Source organism: Motacilla alba, chromosome 2 (genome assembly GCF_015832195.1).
Source record: "Motacilla alba alba isolate MOTALB_02 chromosome 2, Motacilla_alba_V1.0_pri, whole genome shotgun sequence".
Lineage (NCBI taxonomy): Eukaryota > Metazoa > Chordata > Aves > Passeriformes > Motacillidae > Motacilla > Motacilla alba.
In genome coordinates, this window is record NC_052017.1 from 48,241,620 (window position 1) to 48,257,430 (window position 15,811).

At 41.7% G+C, this 15,811-nt stretch overlaps 1 protein-coding gene across 3 annotated transcripts in view; it reads right to left on the minus strand.

Moving 5' to 3' along the window:
- The window catches only part of ARPP21 (cAMP regulated phosphoprotein 21), a 288,923-nt gene that overhangs the window by 187,159 nt on the left and 85,953 nt on the right, over window positions 1-15,811 (minus strand). The window contains exon 1 of one of the 3 annotated variants that reach the window (XM_038127608.1): window positions 8,106-8,237. The exons of 1 other annotated variant lie outside the window; for it this stretch is intronic. The gene's annotated coding sequence lies outside the window, so the exon portion shown is untranslated. Of the gene's footprint in view, window positions 1-6,153; window positions 8,073-8,105; window positions 8,238-15,811 lie in introns of those variants that run through there. One more of the 3 variants, XM_038127610.1, reaches the window with a different exon arrangement.

Sequence of the window (15,811 nt, forward strand, 5' to 3'; positions counted from 1 at the left end):
CTCCTCTCATGGGGTAGCACTGATGAAAAGTACATTTCACACAGAAAATGTCTCTTTGCGAGTACTAATTGCTGGTTCCACTGAGGCACTGAACCTATTCACACAAGGTGTAATTAAGCTGTGACTCACTGCCACAGGATGCTGCAGAGGCCATAAAGAATAAAATAAGCCTGTGCCAGGATTAGACAAATTTATGAGGGATGTGTCTAACAAACAGAATGGTTGGGATGCCACACCATTCAGGAAGTCCCTCCCAAACTTCCTAATGCCTGAAGGCAAAGAGCTGTAGAAGGGAAAGGAGGGTTTGTTCCTTGCTGTTCTGCAGGATCCCAAACTGGATGAATATGTAGTCTCCCACCTCCTCTCCATTAAAAACAGAAAAATTGATATGAGCTGCAGAACTGGTGGTTCTGAGTCTGAGCAGTGCAGAGATGCCTCTGACCACAGTTAACCATCTTGAGAAGAATACCCAGGACACCAATGGGATCAGCCCTGTGATGCATTTGATCATTTGTCACAAGGCATTTTCTGATCCCTGTGTGGTGAGTAATCTACCTGCTATGGCACAGATCAGTTTTCACTCAGTGAAAAGCACCACATCCTTTCACACATCACACACTGAGGTATTTGTCAATAAAAATGCTCATTTAAGACTTATTTATCACCCTTTCTGGGAGCCAGATCTGGAGATGTCTACTTTTGGCTCATGCTGTTCATGAAAGTGAAAGTAGACATCTCCAGATTTCATGAACGTCTCCATGAAAGCCTTCTCTGCCTGGAAGATTTTGTCCCATAATCTGCCATTCAAAACCATCCTTGTCTCAGCTGTGATGTTCACTGAAGCCTCCTTGCAATGCAGAAGAAGGCTTTATGAGGAGGAGTCAGATTAAGACTACTTTGGTGATCAGCCTGCCTGCAAAGTTGTTTATCCATGCTGTAAAACAGGCAAACCAATCTCTTCTGCAATTTGTCAAGAATATGGTGCAAATAATGCTACAAAATTAAAAGTAGTAATAGAAGCATTATTAATCCAAATTTCTCAGGGCCCTTACTCATCTCCTGGGCTAGCAAAGGAAAAGAAGGGTCCACACCAAGATCTCCTCTCTCTCCTGTAATCAAACACAGCTCAAACATCCACAGAGGACTCCTGAGCTTTCCTGACAGACTTCTAGTATAAGCTCACTCAGACATATCCTTCTCTGAAAAATCATTTCAGCTATGCTTCTCACCTTTTGGCAGCCTGGCTTACCAAAGGACTATGGTTGTATTTGCCTGGGTCACAATGAAGCCAGTGATGGTGTTCATACCTGTTTGCTCATCTCAGTAAAATGGGGCCTGAAACTCTTGGCATTGTCTCCTGCCAACACCAGCATCACAACCAACCAATGCCAACCAAAGCAACACCTCTTGCCCCTCCACATGTTGTCTTCTCACACAACCACTGGGGCTTTAAATTCAGGGTGTTGTTGAGGCCTTGACAAGCATTTGGGAAGGTAATGAGCAGCTCAGCTCCCTGCCCTTCAGAAACTTACTGACTTGACATTGCTTTTATAGTCCCGATATCTGGAAGTGTGAAAAGGGAAACAGATTCTAATTTCAAGGCAAAATTCCTCAACCTTAGTTATTATGTGAGACTTAATATTTTTTCCCGAGTTTCTTTCAGAAACCTGATAAACATACATTCCCAGCTTGAAAATATTCTTTTTTTCCTCTTCAGTATTTGTTTCCTACATGAAATGAGAATCAGTAGAGATTTTCTTGTTTAACAGCCTAAGATCTAGTGTAATACACAAGTATCACCTTGTCACAACAAATAACTTTTACTCAGTCATTGGCATTAGCAATGTCCACAGAGCCCTGGGAATAATGTCTTGTTTCAGCTCATTACTGCAGTGCCAGCAAAAAGAGAGCAGTGGGGCTGAAATCCAACCCCCAGACATGTGTGTGCTACTTGGAGCCTGCAATGGGTGGCTGTAAAAATGTTCTTCGGAAAGTCAAAGAGGACACAGCATGGCTGGCAACTGGTGCTGCCCTCTAACTCTTTCTCATTTTCAAGAAATTGGATGCCTCATCTGTAAAATGGGGATAACCATAGAGACAACTATTCTGTAAAGCATATGAAACCTACAAATAAAAAGAGCAGCCAGATAAAACCACTGTTGTTAGTTAGCTGTCTTCTAGGGAAACTTTATCTCTCAAACATATTCTTATAATTAAGATAAGTATGATGATGGAACCAATCTGTGTTGTACATAATTATCAACTCCCCACATGCATATTTCCTCCACCCCTATTTTTCACCTGTGTAAAACCATGTAGTCTTTTTTACCAAATAGGTTTGACCCTATTAGAGTTATCTGTAATAGAACAATTATTTGTTCATTAAAAATGCAGGGTTTAGGGAACATTGGATTAATGAGGAGAGAATGTAAAACAATACTATGGAAACTATATCGCAGGATTTAATATTGTATACTCCAGTGGCTAGAAAGTTCTGTACTGAACGGCAAGTAATCCTAAAATCTAGTTAATGTGGGCTTAGTGTACTGTAGAAGCAGAGGAAAGAGCAAGAATCTATCCAGTCACTTTGAGTTACCATAGTTAAGGGATAGGTTTGGGAAAAAAATGCTTCATTTTGTTTCGCAGGTCTCACTTTCCAAATGCTGGTACTCACTAGGTCTATACAGCAACTGTTGGGTCTTTGCCTAATATTCTAAGTCAGATCATAGGTCACATGCCTATTCCAAAATAGTTCTCCCTCCCTGCCAAGTCCTAAGTCCCAGAAACCCTTATCACAGATGAGAAAAACAGGAGATATGCAATCAGGTGCACAGGAAGGCATTGAAATGACAAAGCTTCTAAAATTATAAATGTATGAAAAAAAAAAAAATGACATACTATGTCATTTAACTCCACTGCTGGTTTTCTAAACTCTCACTCTCTTGAACAGTCCTAGAAGACACACTGGAGACACCAGCACCATATCTGGGAGGGGACCTCAAATGGTCTTCTGGTCCTTATTCACTAATTACCAGTGGCCCACAAAAACTCATATTTTCAGCAGGGTAATCTCTGGAAACTAGAATTCAATGGCATAAACTGGAATTTTTAGTGAGTTTATTTTTTTTTTTGCAGCATGGTTGTCCTTTTACACAGGGATAGCAGGATACCTGACACTGCATGAAGTAAGATTCTCAAGGGGGAGAAAGCCACCAAAAATTCCCCACAGAATTTATTCTGAAATGCATCACACAAGACCTTAAACATTGCAGCTAGGCAGGTAATTTCAGTACTCTCATTCCCTTGCTCCTCACTAACCCCCCTAACATACTAAAACAAAAGTTCAACATAAAATTTCTTATCCATTCCTTAGGTGTTTATAAGGGAAAATAAAAGAGAGGGAACTTTGTTTCACTGGTTTCAGGGAGTTGAGGGCTAGACTGTTGAAGCTAACTCAAAATGTTAAAAATACACCCAGTGTAGTCCCTCCATTCCTGTTTTGTTTAAAAAAACCCCAAGAGATGTTTCTTGAATAATCCCTTTCATACAGTTAAGGAATGAACATATTTCATAATCAAAGTATTTATTAATTGGCAATGCTGCATCCAGGATTTATCTTCCTAGAAAAAAACTAGAATGGAGAACTTAACTTAATGGACCACTGCAGCAGCAGTAATAGAGGTTTATTTTTGCTATTCAAATAAAAATGAACAAGAGAGGAAAATTCATACCAAACAAACAAAACCCAACCTCCCCAAAGAAAAAGCTATTGTAAATAATAAACCATAACACCTGGAAATTTCAGGGGAGAAGTTGAATCTGTATCCCTCTATGTATTATCATGTATCACATATAATGAGTCAATGCCTAGGGCAAACTGTCTGATTATTCAAGTCTTAGTGGCAGCCCTGATAACAAGTGCAAGAAAAGACGATGTTTTAACCGTGGGTACAGTAGTGGGGCCTCAGCTCCAGACAGTGACTTTAGACAAGCTGTGAGGGAAGTTGTTTTGTAACCTTAACTATGACAACTGAGAACCGACAGCAATACTTGGCTTGGATCTGCATCAGCCTTAGATAACACTGACTGTAAGCAGCAAACATGGTTTTATTCATGCCTGGCTATTACAAATAAGAGTCCTTGCCTCTGTACCTTTTTTCCCTTGGAGAAAGAAAATCAGAAACTATTTTTGCTCCAGCATTGCCTGTAGGACCTATAGCAACATAATCTTATTTATTACCCGTCACTTCACTATGCAAACATTTCCTACCGTGTCAGACCAACCATTTATTATATCGTTTCCCTCTGAGGTCTCAACACCATCCATCACTGGTAGTCACCTGCCCTGCTCCTGCTCTGGGCCTTTGCACTGCACAGGGATCCACCATTTCAGGGGCCAGGGGCCTGGGCTGCTGCTGTTTTCCATTTCGTCATTCTTCCATTAACACTTGACCTGCCTGGAGCAGCCAGCATGTTGATAAGGATTGAGCGGGCATCTCCTTTATGAGCCTTTCCTGTAACCTCCTCCTAATATAGGAGAAGCCAACCTGCCTGCATGCTTCATGAACAACTCACCTCCTTCTTCTTTGAAGGAGATATGGATGGAGGTTTCCTTCCCTGTGAATAATTGTGGTGCCTGCCTGCTCTCTCCTGCATGCTCACATATGGATGTCTTTAGCCTAGAGATACACAGATTTTCACCTAACCTTTCTTAATTGCTGCAGAGAAGAGATGAGGGAGTAAATAAGGATGCAGATCCCATCATAGCAACAAGGGAGAAGTGGCTGAACTTGCCAGGAAAGCAACAGGGGAAAACCATAATTAGATAGATCTGAGACAGTTCTAGATTCAAGACAAAGACATCTAAGTGTAATCATGATTAGTGAGAACATGTTAACATTACCCAAGTTTTCTAGTGAAGTTTGTCAATAACAAGTCAGGAAAGAACAGGACAGCAACAGACTCAGCTCCAAGAGAGTATGTCCTCCTCTGACCTTCCCAAGAGATGGGTCATGTAGTTCCACTGATGTTCTCCTGCAGCCTCCAGTGAGATTGTTCATGCATCCTTTTTCTGTGTTTCCAGTAATTTCCCTTCTCTCTTTTGATTTTTAGGAGGTGAGATTTTCTCAATAATACACAATTCTAGCTGTAGGCGAACGTGTCTGCATATTGCCTTTGCTCTGGAGAGCATCATCTAGTAGAAACTGTCCCATTTTTCTCTTCCCAATCACTCTGCCAAACATCCTTTCTCTCTTGCTCTTTATCTCTAGACCTCAGTGAGGAGGGAAGGAAGAGGCCATCATCACATTTTCTGTGCTAGAAGAAGAGAGAGTTCCTTAATAAATTCACAGAAGAGAAACATTGTCAGTCTATTACCAAAGGATACCTTGCTTGCATGCTTGGCTACCATCAGCTTCACCAACAGTGCTGTAAGGACCCTAAAAAGGTCAATTTTTGGAGTATTTAGCACAGGTTCTTTATACTATAGAAATTATATTCTCAAATGCATATATGTGTGTACACTCCTAGGGCGTAGGAAAAAGCAGAAGTTTGTGGTAGTTGAAAAAGTAAAAGGGATTGTTTTTCTCGCTACCTAGACTTGTATGTCATTAGAGTATATTCTTATATTTCCTTAACAGAAAATTAAAATAAATCTGACCAGGTAATGTGTCTACAGTACAAGAGAGGATTCCCATAATGCTTGTAAATGTAACTGAGTTTTCTTATAATATGTTGTAGTGAAATTACAAGCTAAATTTCCAAGAAAGTAGTAGAATGATGGGAAGGTAAGTTATGATAATGATGTACTACATAATGTAATACAGGAGCCCAAAAACCCATAATGTCAGTTTCCTTTGAAAATGATGCATAATTTTAATAAAAAATATATAAACAATTTCTAGATACAGTGAGGACTGAATGACCTCCTTGGTTATAAAAGATTAATTGTAAAATTTACTTGCATATGCCCTCTAACTTCATTCCAAGATCACCAATTTGTGTACGAAGTGGGATAAACATTTTATTCTTCTCCAACTTCTGTATATCTGAGTGTTTTATCATAATGGTTAAAAAACAAATAACACTTTTAGTAATGTGTTGTTCTGAACCCAGCACTGCTGGAGATCCACACGTCCATTTATGCTTTCTTACCTGGATACAAGATCTTTAGCGAGGCGACAGATCTGGCTCTCCAGTGACACAGACTGCTGCACCTCTCCTGAGGGACTTGGAGCTGCCGATTTTAGTGGCATCAAAATCCACTTTCATCTTGCACTTAAAAACTGGCATCAAATTTGTAAATGGCTTCTCTGTGAGCTGCTTATAGAGGCCCTTCCAAAGTCACAAATCAATGCCTTTCAAAGGGACATAGTCATGTATCTTCCCTGTGCCTTGGCACATGTCCCTTCAGCACAACACCGACCCTCGGCACTGGCCCATCCCTGTGGGAGCTCCTGCTCAGGCATGGCTGAAGCACCAGTTTGAGGTACAGCAAATTTTGCTTCACATATCAAAATAAGAGGAATAGAAACCAGTGTGGGTGGGCGGTGGGAAATAGAGAGGGAGCTGGAGAAAGGTTTCACTGGAGGCATGAGTCAAGGCACTGCGAGATGTGCAGGATTGTCATAGTTTACATAGTGTCCTCATTGCCAAACAACCACGTCAAACCCCAGCGCAGTGCTGCCTGTGCAGAGGCCAGGAGCTGCGGGACAGTAGTAGTGTTACAGTAGCAGTGTCCCCAGCCAGAGGCACTGGCCCAGGAAGGATCTTATAATCCCCTAAGACATTATGGTCCCACAGCAAAGAGCCTCCTCTTTGAGGCACAACCCCACATGCAGCACTGAGAAAAGGTATTTTCTCTCTTTCATGTCAAAACAATGCTTAAATTTTAATGGCTTCAATCAAAAACCTCTCCTGGAATGAACTTAAACCTGGACTATGCATAGAGACACCAGACACTTATGAAGTTGGTCCTTTCTCATGAGTTCCCTATTGTACTTATTTGGCCCAGATAGCACTTATTTATTCCACAACTCCCAAAAAAATTGTTTCACAGCTACACATAGATAGAAATAGTGAGGACTGTGCTGACCCAAAACCCACCATAGTTAAGGGAGAGATTCCCACTGATTTCAGTCTCTTGCATCAGTCTAACTCTCCAGGAGCATTACTTCAGGCTGACCTACTGCCCTGGGTTGTGACCAATTCAGAGCAGAAATTGCTGAATGTAGAGATGAGCCCCTCTTTTATTTTTGCTTTTTTCCCTTAAATTAGAAGCAGCAGCAGCAACAGTATCTGTTTTCCAGCACACAGCAGACTGCCACACTGCAGCCAGAGCCTGCTCAAGTCCCTAAGCAAGCCTGCATGGCTCCATCCCTGAGTGTGCATGTAGGCAGAGCACCAGCACACACAAGTGGCACACAGATCCCTTCTGACCTGCCTCACAGCCCTGCCTTTCTTCACACAGTCAACAGAATGGGGTCACATTAAGGGAACAAGACACTAGAAGTGACCCTGTAAAACCTTACAAGTCTTTCGGCTCCCCCTTTCTCTCGCTAACATTTAGGCTATGTAAACACCACCTAGATATTTTGTTGTTCCTACCAAAAGATGCTATTATGGTTTAAGAAAACAAAAGAAAAAAAAAAAGGGTGGTAAGAAAAAAAAAAAAGAAAAATTATAAAAAAAGAGATGGGAGACCTTAAGATATCACACCAGAGCAGACAGATCAGATAATTTTAGAGGACAGCAATAGCACTTCTTCCCCTCCCCAGAAGTGCAGCCAGCACATTTGATTTCTTTTTCAGTATCTGTCCCATGTTTATTATTAAAACACGTCATCACCATCTAATCACCACTGGAATTGAAAGTAACTTTTCACAGGAGCATTCTAAAATTAGAGAGTGCCAATTAAAATTAATGCAAAGTCAAAGTACTGTGCTGTAAAGGAACTAGGGCCAACATGATGAGCAAACACAACCCGTATTTGCTCACTTCAGAGTGCAGATACTTGATGTTTAGTACTTATTTGTTTGTGTTTCCCTCCTCTAAGAGCAATGCCGCAAAACCGCGGGCCCGGGGCTCTGCAGAAACCTTCTCCTTACCCCATAGCCGCAGCTGGAAGTGCCATCCAGGAACCTCCCGTCCTCCCGCTCCAGAGGAATCACGGTGCGCTTCTCCCCGCAGCAGCCTCCCTGGGTGCTTGTCGCCCGGCTCCACGTCCCGCAGACAGCTGGGGCCAGCCTGGGGTGCCGGGGCATCGTGGCGACGGGACATGGCCCTTCCTGATATAATGGGAAGGCTTGTGCCAGCACCGGCATCGGGCCGGGCGGGATTCCAGCACGGCGGCCGGCCCGCACCTGTTGCAGGGCACCAAGCGGGACAATCAGCTGTGCGGCTAATATTAACCACCCGTGCTGCCAGCACCAGGGACTGCAGAGGGGACGCGAGCATGATTCGAGCGCAGAGCAACTTGCAGGGAAATTATTGTCCACCTTTGCCTTTAGTTACTAGGAAAACAAACCCAAAAGAGCAGTGAATATCCCTCCAGACGGATAACCTACGCGGAAGTCCCAGAATTGTTCACAGTCCTTTCCCGTTCATTACATTAGCCTGCTTTTGTCTCCAGCAGTGGTTTAGGTACTTTCAGTAGGAAAAGGTACATTTGTATTTATTGTCTCTGCTACCTTGGCACTGATAACCTCAGGTCTTCCAACAGCCGGAGCAGAAACACCAGGCTGAGGCTCAGCTGTGCTGAGGGTGACGGTCACACGATCACTCTGCTTAGTGGCATGCTTTGATTTGTGGCTACTGGGAAAGCACCATGACAGACAGCGCTGTTGCACACAGCACGAAGATAAAATAAACTATGCTGTAAGTGACTCATAAAAATCAAAATGAAAAAAACCTTCCTGCCCATGATAACATCCTGCAATGATAACATAACATGTTAATGTCCTGCTTAAAATAAAACACCAACAGAATGGGGCCAATTTTTTTTTTTTTTTTGAGATGATTTTTGCAATGCTTGATTCCCTCTTCTCCCTGGATATTGCAGATGTCTCCAGGCACCAGCGAACATGATGAAGGCATTCACTGCAGAAGTGGTAAGCACCAGAGGGCAGCTTAAATGCCGACGTGAGCTCCAACTACAAATTCTCTGACTGAGCTGTTTACAGCAGACCTCCCACATTCCTAGCTGTAAGCTTCTCTAGTGCATCCATTTTGTGTCCATAAAATGATTATGTTCAAGATGAAATGGATGGAAAGCAAGAGCTGTAAGACCTTGCTTTCTGCAAGACCTGTCTGGAGGGAACAGCATCTGATGGTAGCAGTGTCTGTGGAGAAATATAGGTGGGGAAGCTCTCATACTGGGTTGTGAAAGGTGTAAAGTCCTTCTGCTGGTTGTGTCCTGGCTAGATTGTTATTTTAAACTATATCAGGGACCAGATGGTGCTTTAAAAAAAAAAAAAAAAAAAAAAGTCATTATAAGCTAAAATTTAAAAATACACCAGAAGCATTTGCGGAACTGTAGGAGAATTAAAGGGACAAACACCAAAAGTAAACGCAGCGTGACCTTGGCTTCCAAAGAAGAGAGCTGCTGCAGTCTGAGAAAGATAAAATGAAACTGGATGTTTCCACTTCTGCAAAACGTGGGAGGCTCCCTAGACAGCTCAATTAGAGAGAAAATGTGACACAGCTGAATCCCTACATTTTTCCTGCATCCTCTGAGTAACCTCTTTGATCCCTGGAGAAAAGAAAGTTGATTAATTTCCACAGCCAACTCTCTCTTGTGATAGTAATATATAAACCTGGCCAAGAACTGGGCAGGTTCCTCCTTCCCTACTAGCTGTATTGTTCCCTGCTAGCTGACCAAATCAAGATGGGCTCACCAGACTGCAATAGCCAAATAATGTCTACTCATTCCCTGACTAATCATTGAAGTAGTTGAGTTTAAACATATTTCAATTTAAGAAAAAAATCGATCTTTAAATCTTTAAAAAAATTTAAAATGAAATTTACATTTACATCTTTCAAGTAGCATTATTACTAGATTTAGAAATTTTTCTTGGTATTTTACAGCCTTTCAGAGAAAAGATGTCAGGTGATGAAAGCTACATAATCCAGCCTGCTAGAGAAACGAACATTTCTCTTAAGGAATGTGGATTCAGATCCACGTCTTCCAGTCCTTATAATGCATGCCAAACTGGAACATGGGAAGTCTGCTTTGTCTTTATCTGACACAAGCTGTTAAGTGACTATGTGCAGCCACCTATATAAACAAATTACTTAAATTGGTCTTTGCTTTGTTCAGTTTCTGTCAAAGGCATTAAGCTTACTATGGAAGAAAATTACAGCTTTCCTTAAAAGAGGAAGGCATCAGACATCAGTTTAGTGAGGAATCTTTGTGGCTGAGGCATGTTGTATATCCATTTCAGGAAATGTGTGTCCTCAGCCAGAATTCTCATGACAAATAATTCAAGCTAAATGAAAACCAAATCTAGCTGCAAAGCTTGAGTGCAGGTATGTCGCCTCTGAGAGCACTGGAATGTAACTGCCTCTTTCAAGCCTCTATTGCATATGGGACAACCTGCCAGCACATACCACTAGAAGGTAAGCATATCAGAACAAAATCTTGACATGCAAAGCCATATTCTCCAAGAGTTATAGTAAAAACCAGTGAGACTCAGAAAACTACTTATTTCTTTCTCAGCCTCAACTCCCAACCCTCTGCTTTTCAGTCTAGCAGCATGCCAATCATTCCTGCAGGCCCAGTGTGTCCCCTGATGGCCACCATCCTTCGAGCTGTAATTCAAGAACCTGAGCACAGCTGGTGTCATCACTCAATATTGCGCAAGCCCTTAGAACACAAAACAAACTGCTCAGGTGCTGGCAGGAGGCCACTGTTGGAGTTGGATATGCCTGCACACAATTCCCACAAGAGATTTTAGCCTACTATTGAGTTTTCTCATGTATATGTTGATTTTGTTTTATATGGTGCTGTAGAACTTCTAGAGAGTGTATGGTCTCCCATAATGTTGTCGACCTAGTTTGCTATGCATTATCAGAAGAATCAAAATTACAATAATGAAAAGAAAAGCATTTTTTTAGTCCAACTGCTCTAACCTCTGTATTTTTAAATGTACTCCCAAGGGTATTAGAGGACAAAAATAGATACAATCATATCCACAAGAGTTGGATGCTCGAAAGAGACACTTAGCTTATGCCCTGTTGTGGAGATGCCTCTAGTTTTCAATACAACTGTTTCAAATACCTGCTACTAAATTAACTCATTTGTACTTTGTCACAGCAAAATTGAAGAGCTCAATCTGTAGGTTGTATTGAAGATTAGGCCAATCAAAGTAGCACCTTTTTTTTTTTTCCAAAATACCTGGTGGTTAGAGCTGTGACAGAGTATATGAAAGAAATAAATTGTCCATTTCCCCATCTACAAGAAACTACCCACCCAGCTAAAGCTACAAAACTCTGAGGGAGACGTCTGCAATTTAAAACTGTTGCTATTTTAGTTGATTAGGTAGAACAAATTCTTATAAGTTAAAAGCAATATCCAAGTTTCCAGCCAGTCTGTATATTCAAGGGAATATTCACATATTTCTGCACAGGACTTTAACTTGGCAGAATGCCTTGATCTCCAGGCTAGAGGCTTATTTTTGAACTCTGTCAACTACCCTTTCATTACTCAAACAAAAATTTGAATGTTTTGATGCACATGGATCTGCATCTACTCTTATCTCTGGTTAGTAATAATTATTAAAGTTTCATTCTGTTTCAGTTTTTTTAGTATATCAGTTCATCTGAAGAATAGTAATACACATCCAGTGTGCAGAATAGGCTGTGTGATGTGCAGGGCTGTGTTGTGGGAGATAAGGAGGAGCAGCAGCTCCTCTGCATTGCTCCTGAAGTGAGATTTCCAGAACATCCTAGCTCCATTCCTACAGAAGTCTAATTATGCAGTCTCTATCACACTGGGGAAGTGTGGATTGATCATCAGGTTACTCCAAGATTAATTCCAGGCCAAGCCTTATGTGACAGATTGACTTAATTTTTTTTCCAAAATAACTTTTGAAGACTTTGCTGCACCTACCTACAGAGAAGCAGTCCCTCACCATATCAGAGTGCAGTGCTGCACCAGGGCTAGGACTGTGAACACACAAAAGCAGGGATCTGTCAGCATCTTCCTACTCCCTTCATTAGGACTCAACATCTACAGCAGTAGAGGTCAAGGCAGGAACTGAATCCACACAGTTACATGGACCTGTCAATGAGATACCTAAAGAAATTCTGATACCATGAATTGAAGCAACTGACAGAGTCATGGAAGGAAGTCAATCATACCCAAAACTACACTGTATTTACCTGCAGGTGAAAGCACATCTCTCAAACAGCACAGATGTAAAAAGCTCCAATGATTTTTGCTTGCAAGCACAAATAGAAAAGCCATCTCTGAGTCATGCAAAAATATAGTGAAAAAAAAAATTTAACTCAGAAAATGAGTTTAGGAAAGTGTGAGGCGTCTCATCAAAGGAAATCTGTGTCATGCTATGCAGACTATATTCAGCTCCTAGACCAGGAACATAATACACTTTCAATTTTTATACACTTCTTGACAGGCCATCAATAGCACATCAGTGGCAGCAGCAATATTGGCAAAAACAAGCCCTGATTCAGCCCTGTACTGGGTACTGCTTTGCAGCAGCTTGTGTAACTCCCTCGGTATGTGCATCACCTTTTAGAAATCCCTAGGCTTGACAAAATCTTTCCTGGGCACAAGCTTGTGCTGACCACAATAAAGTCTCTAAAATTTCCTAGCCATTCATAGGATCCAAATTAACAGAATTGCTGATACATAAAGACCGGGAAATGAAGACACAGAGGCAAAGAATAGATATCAGAACTGACATAAAATTTGGGGCACACAAGACAGGAAAGGGAATGAGAGTTGAGGAGGTAATGCTGGATTATGAGCTAATTTGTCAATTGTGCTGCAGCATGAGGGAGAAAATGATCCTGTGACCTCACATCTTTGCTTTTCCAGACCAGCACAGCTTCACCAATTGCGTCTCAGCCACCAGGGACTTGTGCAACTTCTGCTGTTTGACAAGAACCTAGCTGTGCCGATGAGCTGACAAATCCAAAATGCCTCCCGCCCCCAGTCCCTGCTGTGTGCCAAATTGCTATGTGTGCACTTGTGCACCACTTAGAATCCATCTTCAGTGGTTGCCAAGAATGACCCCCCCCAGTCTCTCCAGCAGAAAGAAGCCCGAAGAGGGAAGTGGGGGGAGATGGAGAGGCAGAGAGAGGGAGTATGCTGTGCACTTAGAAAGCCAACTTTTATTTTTAGAGATGTGAAGTAGTGCTCAAACACAGCTTGCTTTTCCCCCAGACAGAAAAGATTAAAAATTAGTTAAAAAAAAAAAAAATCAGATGGCAGCTTGGCATTAAGCAGGTACCCAAAAATGCCCCTGGATGATGCAAGAGCCTAGCTGAAGCAAGAAGCAGCATTAAAAATTCCTAATGAGCAGAGATCAGGACACACAAGTCCCCTTGCAGGTGCCTAAATGGATGTTCCTGTGCGCACACACACACACACACACATCCTGCCCACATCCAACCTGCCTGCTCTGCACCAGCCCATTCACAAAGCAGCTCACCCAGCAAACAGGCAGGCTGGTTCCTGTGGCAGAGGTTTTAGGAAAGACCACTTGGTTTAACTCCCTACAGGCGCTGTGATGCCATCCCAGATTGCCATTTGGACCTGGATTTAGTGACTGCTGCAGCCCTACCAGAAGGAGGAAGAGGTGTGTTAACTGCAGCAGCTGAGGAGAAGAGAAAGCAGAGACGAGCAGAGGGAGCAGGGAGAACAAGCTCAGTGCAAGATGCTGGCCTCAACACTTGGCCGATACAAGCTGCTAGCAAAAACAGATTGTCAAAGGATGGGACACTAATGATTAGAGATTAACTAGAACAGATATATCTGAAACATGCCTGGTAGGAAACAAGAGTATGTCATCATTGTCTGAGTACACTTATCTGTCTTATTTTTTTTGCTTTTACTTACACATATTCTTGACACAAGGGAACATGCTAAAAAAGCTATTCTGGCTGAGAGAAAAAATACTTCAAACCTAGTTCAAACCTAGTTAATTCTCCATCTCTTGGAAAAACACATTTGAGCGGTTTCAAAGATGATTTGGGGGAACATTGAGACTTTTTTGTCTCACCCTAAAACAACGTGGTCTGGAAAACAACACTAAAAAAGGGGATACATCAATCTCCCATTGCTCTTCAGATGTCACATACTGCAATAGCCTCCAGTTTTGGTAACATAGAATGAGTTTCTGTAAATCATGAGGGGCAAGGTGACACTGAAGTCTAGCAAGATACCAAAAAACAAGGTTCCACTGCAGAGGTGGGGGCCCTGCACATCATGGATCATTTGGCAGAACGTGCAGGTTAAATGGCATCCATCTCTGGCTTGGGGGTGCAGCTCTGAAAGACAGCTTTAATTTCCAACACCCACCTTGAATTGCTGGCTGGCACAAATGAAGTAGGGCATCAGGAGCTTATTAAAGATGGTTGACTAGATGCATGATTATAGGTAGTACAGCAATCCCTGTCTTTGTAAGAAAGATGTATTTTCCTGAAATAATATATATATTTTTTTTTTCTTTTTAAATCCTCAATTCTAAGCAGAAGAGAAGGAAGATCTGCAATGAAATGAACAAGTCCATGTTTGGATGGCAAGTCAGACGAGGCTAGGCTTTTTCGCTGACAGGAACCTTAAAAAGACCCTGAGTTCATGTTTCGAGAACTTCATCAGAATTTTAACCTCTCATTTGTGAAATGACACTGCCCACAAGTTTATCACTGTCAGAAGCTATTAGCAAGTACAAATATCCTCCAGATGAAAAGCCTTTATATTTTCTATTAAAAAATGCCAATGGTTTTATATTTGTAGTGTTCACATTTGTGTGTTGATTAGCAACTCTTTTCCAGCTGCACTGAAAATGTCTTCACAATACAGGGAGGAGAGCAACTTCAAGGCAGCATTACCAGCTAGGAAAGCATAATTATATTTTACTCACTCAAGCTCCCCCTTCCACCCCCAAATTATGTGAGGCTCATCCCATTCTGTTGCCAATTCCTTCCTTAGCATCATCTACAGAGGCCAACTCACATCCTACCACCGAGTTCACCTCTTAGATAGCTTCCTACTTGCAAGCAAAAACCAGAGCAAAGATTAGTACTAACTCCAGTCCCTGTTTCTGATATATCACAATCATCTCCCACTCATTAGTGTGACTGCCTCCAGTTTTGGATAAAATAAGACTTTCTTATCTCTCTGAAAAAAAAAAAACAGTTTCCCCAATTCTTGGTGTTTATTCTGTCATATGTTTATTTTTAGACTTATTTGTTATAGTGGATAACAAATCATTGCCCTATCCCTATCTATATCTGTCAGCTAATCAGCTTAACTTGCAAGACTAACACCTAACTGGACAAATATATATTATTCTCCTGATTAGTCTCCAGCCTGGAATACATCACTGCTGTCACTCTGGTATTAATTTCTCATGGCCAGTGATTCCTTACATGGAATCAGACCATCTATTCAAATAGTCCCATATTCTCCTGGAAGCTGACAGCATAAATATAATAAAGTTTATTTTCATCCTCCTGCTGAAGCTGGTTTTCTTAGTGACTGTTTCTATGAAAATCCTGCCTGAAGATTTAACCACTGAAATCACAACAAAAAGGAGGAACATGAAGAGTAGTGTACTGACCATGC